At 49.6% G+C, this 18,406-nt stretch overlaps 1 protein-coding gene across 10 annotated transcripts in view; it reads right to left on the bottom strand.

The window, feature by feature from the left end:
• Positions 1–18,406, bottom strand: part of TOMM20 (translocase of outer mitochondrial membrane 20) — a 112,501-nt gene that overhangs the window by 80,808 nt on the left and 13,287 nt on the right. For 4 of the 10 annotated variants that reach the window (XR_010830269.1, XR_010830272.1, XR_010830275.1 and 1 more), the window contains exon 5: positions 18,242–18,406. The gene's annotated coding sequence lies outside the window, so the exon portion shown is untranslated. The other 6 variants (XR_010830277.1, XR_010830271.1, XR_010830276.1 and 3 more) reach the window with 4 other exon arrangements.

Raw genomic sequence — 18,406 nt, 5'->3', positions numbered from 1 at the left:
GCCATGGCAACCATTTCAACACGCAGTTCACAGACTGCCTCTGAGATGTACAGCCCCTCTGAGAAACACGTACACCTTGATGCTTCACGAGAGGCATTAAGAGAGGAGAACTATCATCTGCTACACTGACACATTTTTTTCTACCGTCTTACCTCTGGCAGCTCTGAATAGCTCATGACTTCTGTCCCCATTCCCTCCCCCCAAAATAGGTTCTTTAAAAATTGGCACAGATTTATGAAGATGAAAGAGAAAGGTGTAGGAAGGGAAATGCACTTGGAAATTCCACTGTCTGGCATCCAAACTCACCCGTGCAAGAATGCGGCAAAGCCTGTCCTATTACTGCTTTGAAGGAAATCCTGTTTTGCTCTGTTGTGTCACCATGGAAAGGGAGAAAGCTTCTGGGGCTTGCTTTCGGTTTTGCTCAAACCCCAGGAGAGATGGCAGCCAGGAAGCAGGGTGGGTGCTGCTCTTCCCTGTTTGCAAAATATTCCGGCTGTTTACAAACACAACTGCCCTGCAGCATGCAAAAACAGATCTGTGCTTGTCCACATGCAGGGAGCAAGACTCAGACGGCACCGGCAAAGCATCTGTCTGGAACATTTGCACCCATTTTCCCAACTGCCAGCTCCGAGGACCTTGCTCAATATCGAGTAACTAGGTTTGCTTTTGACTAGACGTGATGCCTGGTCCTGACACCCGGCTGGCAGAGGAAGGTGCTGCAGCGAGGTGCTGCACCGTGTCTGCCGTGCTGGTTACCAGCCACAGATCATTTATTCTGCTCACACGTAACATGCTCTTCTCCCCGGTGCAGTCAGAGAGGAGGCTCTGACTGCTAGCATCGCAGTATAAAAAAAATCCTTATTCATTTCTGTATGTAATTGTGGCTGCCCTGTGGAAGAACCTGACTGCACATCTTGAATGTTTTCTTTTATGTGTTTATGTGTGTAGGTTTCAAATACATATGTATATAGTGCGTGTAGTGTCATGCTGACCCTGATCAGGTGTAATTACACCATCTGTTCCTTTCTTCCCACCTTTTTCTGCATTTATATCACTGTCCACTGTCAGCTTCTTGTGGCCAGCAGCCACAAGCAAGACCTGACCCCACCCTACCACCTACTTGCCATTAGGCAAGAAAAATGCTTCTGCTACTGACCAAGGGAGAGGAGAAATCCAGGTGCACCCACAAACAAACACAAGTCAGTGCACCCAAAGTAACCTGGGTGAAACCTCTGATTTCGGTTTGAATGTACCGCCCAGTCCCCTGATGTCAGCCATAAGAGAGCACCCTCAAACACGATTCTTCGCACTGCTATTTTCTGTAGGAACAAAATTTGACAGAGACAGACCAGAGACAGCGGCAGTCCCTAAGGCAGGCAGATAAATCTGAACCAGTAGGTAAATAATATATTGCACTTGCCTTTGCCCTGTTATTTTAATGCATGCACATGCAGGCACACACGCTATTTCATAAGCCCTGCATATGCACTTCTCAATCAAGTATCACTTATATATACCATCTTCCACTGAAATCAAACCTCTGAGATGGCTGAAGTTAGGAAACACGTAGTATGCTCAGAGAGAAACATCATGTATAGTCTAGCAAATCTCGGGGACTTCTCGACTGCGAATAGACTGCCTGGGGGACCCAGAGCCTCAGCTGTCCTTTCTAATCTGCTACCTAAAGTCAAGACCAAGGTTGGCAGGAGGAAAATATAGGACACAAGCTTTTAGCCCACATATTTTAACGTTAATGCATTCCTCTAACTATAATAAGCACGGACAAAATTATGATAGCTGTGAGACTGGGAATACTGTCTTTATGGCGTGTGTATACCATTGGCCTGATACTTCACCGAGTCAAACTCCTACAAATCACTGCAATGACTTTTGCCACACTCCACTTTCCCAGCATGTCCTCTTCTGGCAGCCTCTCACTCCTCTGTGCATAAGGAAGTACTCTTAGCCCTTGTTAGAGAGGGCACAGGGACAATGGCTAGAAGTGAAGCTGGAAGAGTCTTCCCTTTCCCATATCCCACATAAGGTAACTTGTTAACAGACAGACTGGCAGCATCTAGAGCAGAAAATCAAAGCAGTGAACCAGGGCACAGGCAGAGGAACTCGGCCGTCCCTACCTCCAGCCCTCAGCACAGCTCTGGACAGTTTTTGCCCAGGCCACCAAATGCTCCCCACAGCATTCCCAAGCACAGTTCAGGAGTTAGCATGGGTAAGAGACTGCCCTCAATGGGTAGTTTGTATGTGGCCACGGGATTTAGGAGGGCAAGAGGGTTTATCTGTACCACCGCGGACGGTGTTCTTCAGCCAGAGCGCAGCTCCTGCCCATGCCACCCTACTAGCACAGACACCGCCGTTACACCCACGTGCCACCTAGGCCTGTGCCTCGGGCTTCAGCCAGCCACCCAGTTGACCTGCCTCTGTTTTGATGAAACTGGGACACGTCCCTGAGCCAGCTGCGCAAACTCTCTCCTCCACTTTGCTCCAGTGCAAAGTCCAATGAGCCAACTTCAGCTACAGGTGGCTCGGACCAGCACGCTTGACGCTGTAGAGGAGAAGTGGAGAAGTGCTGACAGAGTCCGTGCCACCCCCCAGCTGGGCACTGAACCTTCCCGGGCAGCATCTCACCCTGCTTTGCCCCACCAGCACAAAGCCCACCGGCTGAGCTTAACCCTCAGTGGCTCCTGGGCGTACCTGAGTCATAGACAGGGGGCAGGCGGTGCTGTGCTTCCTGATGGCCAGGCCAGCCGTTCAGGCTGGTCACAGGTCCACCCTTCCTCTCTTCTGTGAATATAAACCACACCATTCAATGGCAGGAGAGCAGCAACGTTCGCTTATTTTGTTTTCACGCAGCAGTCTACGCAGCGTGGCTTCTTCTCTCCACGGTACCGAGTTGAGGAAAGCCGTGCAGAAACCCGCATCGTGCACTCTGCCCATTTGCTTTGGAATCCAGTGTTAGGAGTTATCCTGCTTTCCGTCAGGAAATTTAGAGGATGTTTCTTACTTGTACTTACAAAATACCAAGGTCCTGTTATGCTCCAAGGGAGGGCGCTGGCATGGGAGAGAGCTCAGGACTGTTCCACTGGGGCAATTCCCATCTTCCCAAGCATATCACCAGAGATTGCAGACAAAAGCAAACATTGCAAAAATCTGTTAGCGTTAAAGCACAGAAACTGCTTGAGTGGGTTTTAACCCTTTTTTTCTTCCTAATAATGAGTTTTTTCTTTTTTTTTTTTTTTTTACAAGCACGCTCCTGGAATGAGAAGCCTCATAGTTTGGGGATATGTTCACGCTGGGAACATTCACGTGACCTTTCAGATCACATTCCTCCTATTTATAAGAGTATTAGTCATCAGCTTAGAGAGCAGAACTAATACCATGTTTGTTAAATGACTAAATGTGCACTATGAATAACCAGCGGTGGGTATTTAAAACCACAGCTCTATCCAAGAGCACACAGAGAATCCACAGCTAGCACATGTTTAGACAAAGTGCAAATAATAACACTGCACGTAAAATACATCTGAAAGGCAGTTTGAAGGCAGTTCCCCTGCAGGAAACAAGGGCTAAATTCACTGAATAGATTGTTTTCCAGAGATAGCTCACCTAGTTATCCATACAGCAGAGCTGGCAACAGAGCATGACAGCTGAGGAATGAAATGTGATGGAGCACAACTCCCCTGTGCTGGAGCCTGGCCACGACGCTACGCAGAAAATGTCGGGAGCGTCCTGCTGTAAGTTTGCAACTCTGTCACTGGCAACCCCGAGGTTTAGGAGCTCTGAATAATGCCCAACTTGCTAACTAACATTGCTCAACTTAGCTTGAGGGAAAGCGCAGTACAAACCGTGTTCACTATTAGCCCCGACACGTTTGCAAGTCCCAGCCAATGTGAGCAAGCTTTCCACATCCCAGGCCCTACCAGTGCCTGCAGCACGCTGCCACAAGCACTATCAGTTCCTGGGGCAGGAGGCATGGCACCTGCCAGGCACCCAGGGCTTCCCTGCTCTGTGTGTGCTGTGTGGGAAGCACTTTGCAGAATGAGATGAATGCAGTCAGTGCACTCGGACCACTCTGGTGAAACCAAACGAGAGCAGGTATCTGGCAGGAGCACATCTGGAGGAGAGGAAGAGTGAAGGACAAAGACATGGGAGGAACAGGAAGGTGGAAAGTACAGACAGCACCATGAAAAATGGAGAGAGACAGCAAGCTACGTGCGCTCCCTAAAGGGAACACAAGCACACTGGGGCTGTGAGAGCTCCAGGTTTCTGACGGGGGGATAAGTGGAAGTGGGAATAGCGGTGCAAGGAATTTAGGAGGACTCTGAAGAACGATGTGCTGGAACACGAAGAACTGCAGGACCTGAGCTCCCACCTGCTCCTCAGTTTAGTGCTGATGTCCAGTGAGGCACTGCCACGCTGCATGGGATGGCATTGTGAGGACACTGGGGCACCTGGGTGCACCATGCTCCTGGCCAAACCTTCCTGGGGCGAGGACAGACATTACCAGCAAGAGGCACGTGGCTGCAGCCACGTGGCAGCTTCAGGGAGCCGCCCCCTGCCAGCAAACCTTTGTGGTGTCAACACAGCCAGAGGGAAGAAAACGCCACGCTGCAGGCCGCGGCCGAAAGGCTTGGTGGGAGCGTGGCAGCTAAAGGTGCAAATATCACTTCCTTATTGCAGCCTCCGTGAGCAGCCCTGCCTGTGCAACACAGAGGATGTTTTGAATGGCAGTGAATCATCTTGTAATCACGGCTGGTGTGTCCCGGCCTCGGTGTATCACCAGGCCCTCCTCTGGGTCAAGCAATCACTTGAGGGTGAATCATCGCCGCACAGGTTTCTCCTGGCGCAGGCGGGCACGGCAGCGAGCAGAGCTGCCTGCAGCCTGCGTCAGCCAGGCCGACCGAACGGGCTCTCACTGTCCTGCCCCGCAGCCCGGGGGGCCCGCGGGGCTGCTGCCTGCGGTGAAGCATCACGGACCCGGCAGCACGGAGAGCCCCACAGACGATGTGCTGGGCCGGGCTCTAGGCAGGAGTCAGGCAGCAAACCACTAACCGCCGAAGTGATCACTGTTTCCTCAAAACCTGCTCGCCTGTCACAAGGTTGGCGCTTCTCCAGGTTAGATCGATGTCGGCAGCGAGCCGGGGACCCCCGTCACAGAATCACTGAGGCCAGGAGCGACCCGAGGAGGTCACCTGGTCCGGGACCCCACTCCAAGCCAGGCTGTGAGCGCCCCGCTACTTGTCCAAGGTCTGAAACACCAACACTGCAGAGAAGGGAACCCCATGCAAGCCAAGGGAGCACGTCCAGGTATGGGGCCCAGCTGAAGAGAGAGCACGAAGGGAGAAAACAGCAACGTCAGGTAGTACCAGAGGGCTGCAGGACAGACAGAATAAACTGAGGGGAAGAGCAGCAAAACCATGAGGGGAAGAACAGACAGCACGTTTGCTTTTTCTGCAGACAAGATGGAGGCTGGAAGGGTGGCATGCGGGCACTTCTGCTTTCTCCCTGCTCGCGGCACGTGCCGCAGGGCTCCTGCAGCACGAAGGAGCCACCTCCTGACACCAGCGAAGCCCAGGCCGCTGGACGGGGCAGCCAGGCCTGGCCCCACCTCGCCTGCCCAGCCCTCGGGAGGCTGGAGGCAAGGGGTAACCCTCACTCGTGTCTGGGCCAGGTGGGGGAAGGGTTTGCCAGGTCTCACCCCCACCCTGTTGCTAATATCAAGTAATAATAGTATTTAGCACTTCCATAATTACCTTTGCACTCTGGTATCACAGGCACAGCTGAATTGGAAGTCATTAAGATCATTATAATGGGCTTCAGTGGATCCTTTCAGTTGGAGGCATTATTTAGCCAGGCCTCATTTTCGTGGTTATATCTGAATAAGCACTATGCATTGAGGTGAGGTTCACAGATGAGACACTCCTGCATAAAGGCAGTCTCCTACTTGCAAAAGCAGAGTAATGTCATTATGCATCATGTTTCACCAGACTTCAAAATGCCGAGGAAGGTAAGTCAGGTTGTAACCAGCTCCACCTATGACTTGTAGGAGCTGCGAGGCTCTTCCCATGGACTGGCACTTGGGAAAGGTCTGCCATGAGCTCCTACACACGGCAGTCATTTCTCAGCAGCCGCCGTTCTGGAGGCTTTGGCTGGTCAATACAAGTAGCCACCACAAGCAGGTGTCAGCTCAGCAGTTCTTCCCCTCTTGGTAAGGAGGAAGGAGCAGGAGGCCAGCAGCCCTGGGAGCACCTTGCACGGGGAACAGGAGAAGCGTGCTGACCCAGTGAAGGTGCTGGCAGAGAGCTGGGCTGCTGCCCTGAGCTCAGGCGGAGGGGCACATGGACATGAGACAGTGCTGGACTGGCTGCTGCCGGGGCTGGTGAGCAGAAATGTGGTCAGGGCCCCCTGGCAAAGAGGGACCTACTGATCCTACATCTATTCTTGGGCATGCTTCTTTGTATGACCTTTAAATAAGGAAGTATTAAGTGCCCCTTTAATTTTGGGCACCTCATTTCCCTGTTCAGAAATGCAAATAAAGGCACTTAACTTCTCCCATTTTTGTTTGTCGTTTATATTTTGGCTGGGAATCCCTTGGGAAAACATCAAGGGTTTCTAGGTGTTCCTGTCTTATTAATAATAAAAGTAATGTGCTGGTTTTGTCATTAGAGAAGAAGGAAATGTTAGCAGACGGAACAAGCACTTGTACTGCAATTTCTTATGTTTAGAAAAAGAACAAAAAGATAATGGAGCGTAAGACTTTGACCAAGAGCAAAGGTAAAATCACAGCGGCTGACTCAGTGCAACAGAAAGGACTTAACATAGTTGGCAACATTTCAGCCTTCTCAGGAACTTGAACATGGGAATATGTTAAAAGCAGTATAACATATCCACAATACCAGCATGAAAATAAAGGTAACTGTTAGGCAAAAGCATTATTTTCAATAGTATGAAAGTATTTCTAGCACAAGCACAAACTTGGGTTTGTTTGTTGGTATTCAGTTACTGTCAACATTGCAAATAAGTACAACCAACCCAGAGAATCCAGCCCTGCACCGCTGTCCCCAAATACAGAGAAAATGTCAGTTGCTCTCCTAACGTTCTTGTGACTGAACTGTTCAATCCATTCCCCAGAAACAAGTGAAAACACAAGACCCAAACAAGCTTCAGTGCAGTTTAGAAATGCAGCTGAGGCACAAAGCTGCAGCTCTACTTGAAGACAAGCTAGCTGTTATAGAAAAAATATAAAAAACATCGAAAAGCAGTGATATTTCCTGAGCTCTGGCTGTATCTACACTGTAAAGGAGTTTTCCCATGCTGTTTCCTTAATTAGCACAAATATGCTGACAACCTTCTCCATGCTGAAATCAAGCCATAGGCCACTAAAAAGTTTATCTATCTGTGCATCCAAATTTACCACGTGCTGAGCCGACATGTTCCAATGCTGTAATCAGTACCCAGATTATAACATAGCTTTGTCATGCATCCAGTTGCTGCAACAGACTTTGATGTCCCAATATGAAACCTATTTGTCCTGCAGTCAGCAAATACGGAAAGTGCCAATATATACATTCGATGTTTTGCGGGTGCTGGGACTGTGTGCTGGCACTTACTGGATCATGTTGACCACCGTGTGAATTTAAAAATATGACCCAGTTGAATTAGAGAAATAGCATGATCTGAAGGCCAGATTCTAATCTTATTTAATCTGAAATAAACATGGAATAACTCATTCGGCATCCAGTAATTTACTCTGGTTTCACCATGGAGTGATCAAGGCCACTGTTATCTCTTTACACAGTTTGACCTGAGTTTAGTCCTGTCAACAGGACATGTTATAATACGATCATGCGGCAGTCAAACAGAAAAGACAGCATGCCAATACGGTAAATATTGTAGTACCAGCCCTGGGGAAGAGTTTAGCAACCTTGTGACAGGTAGGGTTTAAATGTGTGAACCCTGAGCCTCGCTCCCGAGACAATTTTTGCTTTGTTGGTAATGCAGCTGGCAGGACTAATTCCAAAAGCAATTTATGCCTGGCCAGCTCATAGCTAATTCTGAGTGAAAGCTGTGACAGCTAACGCTGTTTCCTCCCGGCCAAGGCAGCCAATTTTCTGGGACTGGTTCGGTAAGGTTGCTGCCTGCTGCCTGGACAGGGCCCTGCAATGTGCGGGTGTGACCGGTCGGAGCCCTCCTCCCAGCCCCGGCTGTCCTGCAGCGGTGCTCCCCCGGCGCCCTGCACCATGGCTTCCAGGAATCCACCTCCGTTGCTGCTGGTCTGTGGCGTCACGGCCCAGATCTTCCCAGAATCGCTTGGCACCGGCGTGGCCAGACAGCATGGCAGGTGGCCCTGCCAACAGAGCTGCTGCTTGGAAAATCTGCCCTGTGGACGTAAGCTGAGCATCTCACCATCACCCGCTGTACCTCTTTTAGCTGGATACAAGGTCACAGTTGTGAGAGTAACATCAATGTGTCTTTGATGACAATGACATACATTACCCATAGTTTCTTGCCAAAAAGAAAAAGAATGCCAGAAAGTGATGCCCCGTGAAGAACAAATTAGATCTCATCCTGTATCCCTTCACCCTCAGAGAAGGGCTTTGAATGTCACTGACTTCGGAGCTGAAACTGTCACCCGGCCCACAACGAATGAAGCCAGGGTGACAGCTAGATTCGTTGCCTGCCTGCTGAGGGAGCTGTTTTCTTCCCTGTTTTATTTCAGGCCATTTTATCCGTTTCAATAATTGCTCTTCAGTACCATAGAGCAGCTTTAGGACACAAACTTGATGCCATGCTGAGATGAAATCCGAAACTACTGGAAGCCCGGGCCTAGGCAGAGCAAGTTGCGTGATTCAGTAATGCAAACTAAGCCGAGCAGAGTCTCCTCTTCCCAACCCCATTCCTTCTCCCTGAAAGACGGTTTGCATGTTTTACCCGAATGGAAGCCCCAACCTACGCATCAAGAAAACTTGCCTGCTCTGGGCTGTGCGTCAGCACGAGCCAGAGGCTGTAAGTCAGACAGCAAGCAGGCAGTCAGCTCACTCAGGAAGGCTTCCCCGAGGTTCCCCATTGTGCTAAAGCAGCAGAAAAAAAAACATTCACCCCAAGACTGACATACCTTTGCCTCCCACGGAGCTCAGTACAGATCACGATTGCTCATATTTAGAGAACAGAACCCTGCAAGCCTAATATCATTTACACTGGTTTTACATGGGTTTCTTTGCCTCCTTTGGAAATACCCCATCTTTCTTTGGTGTTGCCAAGATCAAACCTGGCTCAGTCAGCAACTCTGAGCACTGTTAAGATCTGAGTCTTTCTTCCCCGAGAAAAGGCCAAAAGCTGCTCTTCCTCTCGCTCAGTTACTTCCCACCAAAAATATAGTTTGAGAAGCTCACAACAGGAAGGCACAGGCAGCTTGGAGCCTGCAGACCATTCACTGAACACAGGCAAGCGCCACACAAACTTGCCCCGCAGCCCCACTGCTGGTGGGCCTGACCAGGAGGAACCACCAACACAAGTGAAAGCTTCCACAGTCCCCTTTCTCTGGAGGGTTTCTGCTGCACTGCCATGGCTAAACTGATGATTTAGGATGTTGAGGTCTTCCCCTCTAGAAATAACTCCATAAGCACCACACTTGGCACGTACTGCACTGGAGCTGGCATCCTGTTTTCTAGCCCTTGCCATGGCAGCTTAAAAGAAGTTTCAGCCCGCGCCCTGGTTATAAACTCAGCTCAGAAAAACACCAGGTTTTAGTTTGCTGGCAGAAGGCCAACAGGCCTGACCTTGATCATTAGCTGTACAGGCATTACACTAAAGAACTAGAGTGCTAAGACAGAAAATGCACAAGACTGATGGCTTGAGAGCAGTCCAGGCCCATTTCTTACCCCACGGGCAATGCTGTGACCAGTGAACATACCACGACATGCTACACAGAGAAAATCTCCTTCCCTGACAGTGCGCAACCCTGTGCTGTGGTACAAGCCTGGAGCAAGGATGTACAGAGAGCTTTGGAGGCAGGATTGCTCATTTATTTATCACAAAACTCAGATGAAGTTGTACGACTTATATTGCTATAGGGCAAGGAGTGGAGGCAGACAGACAGACTTTTTACATTTCCAGTAGACTCGTTTTAGCAACTGATGACATATGGGAACAGGATTCTCCAAATTTCCCTTAGCTCAAGAAAATGAACTCATATTTCCCCATGTCTCATTAGTTCTGCAGTCAGCTCCTGAACCTAGTCAGGCGCTATTTAAAGCCCCAGGCCCCATATGCCTCTCAGCTAGTTCTTTCCCTGTGCCTTGCCCCCAAAGGGAACAAGACCCTAGCTTTGGGAAATCATTTTCCATAGAAGCTGGCTGAAACGTCTCTGTTCTTCCCCCAGAAATTAGGTGTGTCTAGAGCCAGGGGCTTGAATTTACCAGATCTCAAAGAAATAAGCTGCTTATGCAGGTGAAATTTGATAGAGATAGTGGAAATAAATGGCAGCTCGATATTTGAGGAGTTTCTGTACGCTGTTTCGCTTGCGTCTACTAGTCCACAGGTGCCCTACAAGCTAAAGGTATTTCAGCTGACTTGTTTTTTCATGCCACCCTCACACATTTCTAAAAGCATCTCTGCAGATCACATGCCAGCAGGTACTGACTTGCTTGCACACAGCCCTCGCAGTGACTGTGCCGCACACACGCTGCGCAGGTGAGCCCTGCAATGCTGCCTGTGGATGCGGAGCCATCGCCCCACCCGCGCGGTCACGTTCTCCTCCGCGTAACCCCTGGTACGGCCCTGCGCAACGCCTGGCTGCTTTCAGATGGAAGCCTGCTCTCCCTCTCCTCCGCCCCTCTGAGCTCAGCAATCGGGAGCACGGAGGAAAACTCGTGGCCACGTAAGCTCGGGATGAGCAAACAGCCAGCCCACGCTCTGTCCGGCAGCGCTGATGCCAGGTTACGCGGGGACATGGCAGCAGAGCCCACATACCGCTGCTGGGCTGCGAGCACTTCAGATCCGACTGACTCGACTCAGGAGACCGAAATATAAACAGTACTTTTCTGGGAGGAGCGGCTCGCATCCAAATACTCCCCCATCTTAGTCACAGGTTGAAATAAATAAATAAACAGAGGCCTACTAATCTCGCAGCTGGCCCGCTCGCAGCCATGTGACTGGCGCCAGCCCGCACCCTGAGGTGAAATATGGGCCCAAAGGCCGGCTCCTGGCTTCGGGCAGCCCAATGGCACAGGCGGGACGTGAGGCAGCCCCTAACTGGGCAGGCGTAAGGGAACACCCACCCGGCAGAAGGCAGAGCCCAGCTGCACGCCACCTGCTCCATCGCACTTACATCAGGGAAATACTGAGGGGGGCCAGGACGCATTTAACCTAGAAATCCTCCTGTGACCACGTGGACCCGAGGTGAAGCAGAGCAGACCCGGGGCCGCTCTCCATCCCACGCAGAGCAAAGGAAGCAGGGGCCACCGCGCTGTGGGGACCGGGGGACCAGGAGGATGGAGGCGATGGCTGCCTCCTTCCTCATCCCTCGGTGAGTGCTGGGAGCCAGGAGGGAACCGTGGGGCAGCATCGGTCCAGATTTGCTCTGCTTCTTGTCCTCCTTCCCGCAGCATCTGCAGTACGGAGAGCTAAGCGGACCTTGGGTCAGCACAGCACAGCACTCACTGTGCTGCCTCGTGCGCTGCGAGTCTGGCCCAAGCTCCCGCGCGTGCATGAAACACAATCCCGGCATCAAATGTATTCCTCCTCTTAATCCAAGCTAGAAATGGTTCCTCAGCCTACAACCTCACTAGGCTACATTAAAACATCTAAGTATAACCAGGGATGCAGCTGGAGGAAAACTTCAGGACATTTAAGCATAGGGTGAGCAACCACGACCATATATTTTTATAAGAGCTATCCCAATGGGCTCCGAGAGCTAAGTACAGTATATCTGCCTGTTGCTAATTATATTTACTGTGGGTTTTTTTTCATGCTGAAGATGAGTCAGAAAAAGAAAAAAGTCCTTTATTGTTGTGGAAGCAGAAGGATGTCTCCTGAGGGTGTATGTAATGCACTACTGTCACGGCATGACAATGGAAAAACTGACTGCTGAGCCAACCAAACCCCCATAAATACCTAATGATATCTCTTCTGGCCCAGATTTCCTGCAAGTCGGTGCCTGAACTGCATACAGAATGACAATCAATATGAAAGGATCTCTCTTCTCAACAGAGGCAGAATTTAAGAGCCCAGCTGAGCATTATATTCCCGTTCATACAAAGGGATCCTTTCAGAAGTCTGTCACAATAACCTAAAGGTGGTGATCCAGCAAAAACACTACCAGGCCTCTCCTCACCCTCTCCTCACCGCCTCCCACCATTAACACGGAGAACTGGCTTCAACGAGCAGGCATCATTATTAATTACAGCATTGTTATGCAAACAAAGCGTGCCTAGAGATGCATCAGGTCTGCATTCACATGGGACAAGAGCAAAATCTTCTTCCTTTTTCTTCCACTTCTTCTGGCGTGGGTAACTCCACCGCCTCGTTTAATCAGCTTGGAAGGCGGCCCAGCCAAGCACCTGACCCAGTTATAGGTATGTGCACAGGGACAGCGAGCCCATTGTGAGAAAACAAGGCCTTAGCACATTTCTCTGGCCGCCTGCCAGCCTCAGCACATTGGGCAAGTGACTCTGCCCGGCCACCGCGGTTACATCAGTCACCACCACCTCCCTGGATGTCATGGCACAGGAAGCGGCTGCCAGGAGAGAGCGAGGCAGCCACCGGGTTTTGAAACTGGCTTTCCAAAAAAACATTACAACACCCTTGCTGATTTCCAGTGGGTTTGTTCAGTTCCTCCCTTCCCGTGGAGACCACACGGATGTTGAAAGGGCATTTCACCCTGCCATCGAAAGGCAGGCTTTTGGGGCCGTTTCCCAGTTTACAGCGAGGGCCAGAACCAAACTCACAAGCTGCTATTTAGGGGAAAGAAACACAGATACACTTTTATTTTTTTGCAGAGAGCAAGAGTCTGTGCTGCTCCTTCCCAGCACAACCGGGAGGCAGGGCTGGAAGGCTCCTTCCCAGTGACTACAAAGCCCCCGCTGACCTCTCCCCCCTGCCCTGCTCCCCGCAGGCAGCTCAGACCGGTGTTCCCTGCCTTCCTGAGGCACCGGGTCCCAGAGGCGCAGGCTGGGACTGACAGCACCAGGGATGCGTGCGCTGCCTCGGACAAGGCTGGCTGGAGCAGCGCCGCTGGCAGAGCCCACAGCCAAATTCCACCCTCGGCTATTGCCCAAATGTAAATTTAGGGCAACTCCCCTCCACAGCGGTGACCCGGGACTTGTCCTGTGGGAGGGAGCAGAGCAGAATTTGGACAAAGAGATGGTGCTTTAGGACAACCATTCAGGGCTCGGGTGTGAGCACAATCACCTTATAAGAGAGCAAAATTGGCAAATGAAAATATTGCTCCTGGCACGCGAGTACTTCCATATTGATTCAACACTTAAAAATGCACTGAAGTGCGGATGCCCTTTCTTCAAACCCTCCAGCAAATTCACTTTCTCTCTTGGCACTCTCTCTCTCTCCTCACTCCTCAGCTAGTTTACCCTGATGGCAACAACTCCTACCTACATCAGCTTCTCAACTGCTGGACCCCGCTGATCTCTGTGCTGCCTCCTCTCATTCCCTTTTCTGCTTCACCTCCTATTTAAAGTGCTTCTAGAGGAGGAGCTGAAAGTTCTCCCCTTCCAAAACAACTGCTCTGCAACATAATACACCACAGGCCTGATTATCCTAGCGAAAGTAGGGAGAAATCCTTGCTGAGGTCTTGGTCTGGGAGGGGACACACAGTCATGCCTCACGCTGCTCACCTGCCCCTGGCCCTGCCTGCCCTGGGACAGGAGCCCCTGCAGGACTGCAAGCTGGCCAAGTCGGGGTAGCTGTTCTCAAGTCAGAGGCTCCGCAACGATTATTTGGCTTCAACATATCATATGACTTTGTTCTTCGAGTTACATTTTAACTGAGAAAGTTTAACAAGTATGACTTATGGGCTTCTAAAATTGGCAGCAGAAAAATGAGCTGAGGAAGTCATGGAAAAAAACCACAAGCGAAGCCATTCCATGTTATGCACAATTTCTGGGCTCTTTTTCCAATCTTCTGTTTTTTTGGACGGTGGAAAATATTTTCCAGCTACACAGGCCTGGCCTCACTGAGTACGTATTTATGCCAAGTTTATAAAAAGCAGCTGCAGACAGGGTTGAATGAAAGGATTACACTGCTGTCTGTCTTCCAGAAGGTGCTTCAGTTCACACCCTGTCCCACAGAGTGAGGCTCGTTTCTCAAATCTCCACGAATTTACGTAAAGAGGGACAAAATTTGAGCCTTGCAATAAGAACAAGTATGGCTGTGCATGTGAACGGGCATGGGTGTATGCATATCTACCTACCGAGCTAGCAGTGGTTCCTAGCTGCTGCTGTTTTGGGCTTTCAGTGCTAGAAGTTTACCACTGTTCCTCAGACCTCTTTGCACCCTGCAGCCCAGTCCATCTTCCATGAATACAGTGATGGGGAGAGGGCTTCCAGGCTCAGGACCCTGGTTTCGGTGTACAGCTGCCGCCTGCTTCACGTATACCTGCTCTCAAGCTGCTCCCGCTGAAATTCAGGCTTCACCAACCTCACGTACACCGAGGCTGCCAGGTTTTGAGTCCAAGAGGGATCACTGTAATCATGCAGCCTGACCTCCTCCACAGCACACTGCCACAGAATTTCAATCTGGAGCCTGCACAGCGGAGGCATAACCTTAATTTTCAGCCGTGTCTTGTCAGAGCCTTGGCCTGATACACCAGTCAGCAGAGGAGAGTTACAAATAATTCTTCACTCTCCTAAGCAGAATAGCTCCAGGGGAGGGGGGGAGGGCTGCAGGGAGGACACAAACTGAAAGTAAATGGAAATAAAAAAGGTAAGGTAGGTGGTAAACTGCAGATCGTATATTACAGATCCGTACCCTGCTGTTTTTGCAGTCAAGTATCTTAGAATAACAGCACTGAGAACGACAGCGTTACATCAGGAATATCGGTCAAGACAATATTTCCTGGCAATTGTTTGAGAAATGCTTTTCTCACAGCTAATTGCTCCCAAGAGGCTGTGTTTTCTCTGCTTTTAGAAGGCGAGCGATTAAGAAAGAAGGTTTTTAAACCTCTGCACCCTGCTGTGGGACAAAGAACTAAGGGGGGAAAAAAAAAAGGCAAAAAGAAAGAAAAGAGAGAGGCACAACAGCTGTAATGTTCTATGAAATGATTTTGTTCTGTTCTCTTGCCGGGGTGGTGGGTGCAATCATCAGTTTGGCAGAGATAAATACAGCAAAAAGCAAGAATGTTACAGGGACGGGGAGCCCCAGCTCGCAGAGTACCACATTGCCATCTAGCGGCACAGGCTCTGGCCGGCCCGAGCACCTGGGGCTCTGCAGGCTTCCACAGCTCTGCCCCCGTGCCTGTGTGCGCAGCAGGCACCTATGTGAAAACGGGGCCGAGTTTCCTTTCAGCGCTTTACAGCCGAGCTGGACAACTGCAAAACTGCTCGGTCTATAAACGGTAGGTGTAGGGAGGCGAGGCGAAAAGGGAAAAATGCCCCCAAGAGGAAGTTTAAGACCAACTTGGCTTTGCTGTGAAAAGCTGGTGTTCACACCGAGGCCTGCAGATTCGTGTTGCCCATTGCTGCCACACACAGAGCTACAGCAGCCTCATCACGTTCTCTGATTGTCGTATGGAAGTCTGCAGCAAGACAACGGGTTGGCAGGAACTACCTTGTTCCAAGGTGACGGGCACGAATCTAGAGCTGATGCCTTATACCCAACCGCACCGGACCAAATACCTCAGCACCACGTGCTCTGACGCTAGCCCCTACGGTTTAACTCCACTAAGTGCCTCGCTGATGACACACTTCCCTTTTATTCTGAAAAGAACACAAATGTTAGCCTCTCAACACTGAAAAAAGAAAAGCCGAAAAAGTCCCTCAAAGAGCAAAAGAAAGGCACTCAACCTTTGGAAGACACCCAGCAAAGGACAGCAAATTGATTATTTTGTGTGACCTTCACGTGGCAAGTTGAAAAGAAAAAGCAGCTTGGTCCATGTGAATTCTGATGTTCACTGAGAGGTGTGAAGCTGGAAAGTTCCGGCCACAGCAGAACCCCGCTTATCTAGGAAGCAAAACCAGTCCTAGTGCCTGAACTCCACCAGAAGAGACCATCATTTTGGGGAGCAATGGAAGAAGCCTTGCATCAGGAATCCAAGACCGCCCACAGAACTCTGCCTTTTGGCAAAGTGCTTTCTGCTCTTGCACTTCCCACTGGAAATATATGACCACTATCGCACCTTAAATGAGATGAAAGGTGATTAGGAGAAGATTGCATTTGGCCCTGGCGCGAGGAATGGTATGTCTAGCTAATCATTAGCTCCGTGTCTTTGGTCCCTGGATCCCGTGAGGCTTCCCCGGAGCACAGCTGTTCTGTTTATGCCCTAAATAGCCATATTAATGAAGGTGATATTCTGTGATAGTAGCAAAAATAGCCTTCTTTGCGAAGAAAGGAAAATGCAGTTAAGTTCCCCCAAACAAATATAATGCATGCTGCTCCAGTAAATCAGTCTTACAGCAGCCCTTCCTCAAAAGCCCAGAGGGAGAACCTATAGGAATACTTTGATGACTACGAATGCTACAATGACCTATGAATACTTTGTAGAGTATTTACAAAGTCCCTCCTGAATCAATCAACAGCAGAGGTTATGTTGTCACCCCCTGAGATCAAGCATGCAAGATCTGGAACATAACCAGAAGTTGGGGAGGCAGAATTTGAACAGTAAATTTTAAAAAAGGTGAGGTCATGAAGGAACCTGAGCCTGAGCCACTGCTGGTTGTGAGACTGCAATCCGTTTTCTTAAAACTTTTATTTAAAATCAGGGAGACACCTGCTTTTATCGAAAACGTGCTGCCCAAGGTAGGAGACATTGACTAGAAAAAGATCTACAGCATGATGACAGATATTACCAGGCCCGCTGGAAGCTTCTGAGGGCAGCCCAGCATTCTCTCCTCTGAGACTTGGCAGAGTCTCATAACAAACACCATCCTGGAAACAACGAAAATGAAGGGAGGGATTCTACACAGAAGTCAGTTGTTTTCTCTGCTTTGCATTTTACGACAAAAAGCATGGGAAGAATACTGCCCTAGTATCGATAAATTCCATCCTAGGGCCTCTGTGTGCTCTAGAAAACCAATTTAAATTATCAGCACTTACTTCCATGGTTGCCCAGAGAAGCCAAGGTACCGAAGTGCTTAGTCCAAGCTCTCACTAAGAACCAGACAGCCTGTTGGTTCGTGAAGGTGGCAGGTCACACCAGCCTGATATCTGACCTTCTGCCCATAGCACACAGCCAGCTCCTTTCAGGCATATACTTCTGTCCTTCCCAGGTACCATCTCAAAAGCAGAAAAAGGAGGATACAGCCATCCTGGTCAACAGATAACACCTGCTCTGACCACGAGGCTTTTGAGTGCCAGAAGTAAGTTTTAAGAAGGCCGCTTTATTTTTAAGGATGGGCCAACTAGCCAAGACTGGCCTACAACTTTCTCACAGTAAGTACCCCTCCAGTTTTCAAACATTTCATCAGGTCCTCATGCATTTTCAGTTTGTGATCCAACATATAAGATGGACGTTGGCTCACTGCACTGCTTTCTGATCTGTATGCTTTATTTATGCTTGCTTAATACCTATGTCCCAGCTTTCCTTTTTGCATGATGGGGTTGCCAAATTTAAGACACTATGGCATAGACTGATTAGTAGCTTTTGACAACACAGTCACAGTTCCTTTTGAAGTTGCTACCAAACAGCTAGCCAAATTTTTTGAAAGATTGCTGCTTACATTTGCAATGCAGAAGCTGCTTACGAATTGCAGGAATGCCAGCAGAATAATTAACCCAGTGCTGACAGTCCGTGTTACTTTATTGCAGTTTGAGGGGGGTTGTGCTTCAGATCTTTTCAGCCATAAAGAGTGTCTAATCCTTTGGTGTTTCAGTAGGTTTCATTATTTACAAGCAAGTCTACAGTTGGCTGAGGTCTGATTTTTCCTACTTTTACTCAACCAGTCTAAAAATAACGTGATGTAGAAAAGGAGCAAGTTTTAGAGCTTTGTACATAATTCAGACCAACAACACACCCACCCAGTAACTACCAAACCAATCAGACTATCCTAAACCTTACCTTATCCCTCCATGTGTCACTGTCCCAAAGTCCTGATCTTGATTGCTTAGGTTTCCATGAGGAAGGGACCGTGCAGGGTAAGTTACAGGATCAGGACGGCAGACTGCGAGCTTGCAGAAGCACAGACTTCATCTTGGCAGATTCTTCAGAGTGCCACACACATCT

Source organism: Anser cygnoides, chromosome 3, assembly GCF_040182565.1.
Source record: "Anser cygnoides isolate HZ-2024a breed goose chromosome 3, Taihu_goose_T2T_genome, whole genome shotgun sequence".
NCBI classification, from domain to species: Eukaryota; Metazoa; Chordata; class Aves; order Anseriformes; family Anatidae; genus Anser; species Anser cygnoides.
This window is presented reverse-complemented; position numbering and strand designations above follow the sequence as displayed.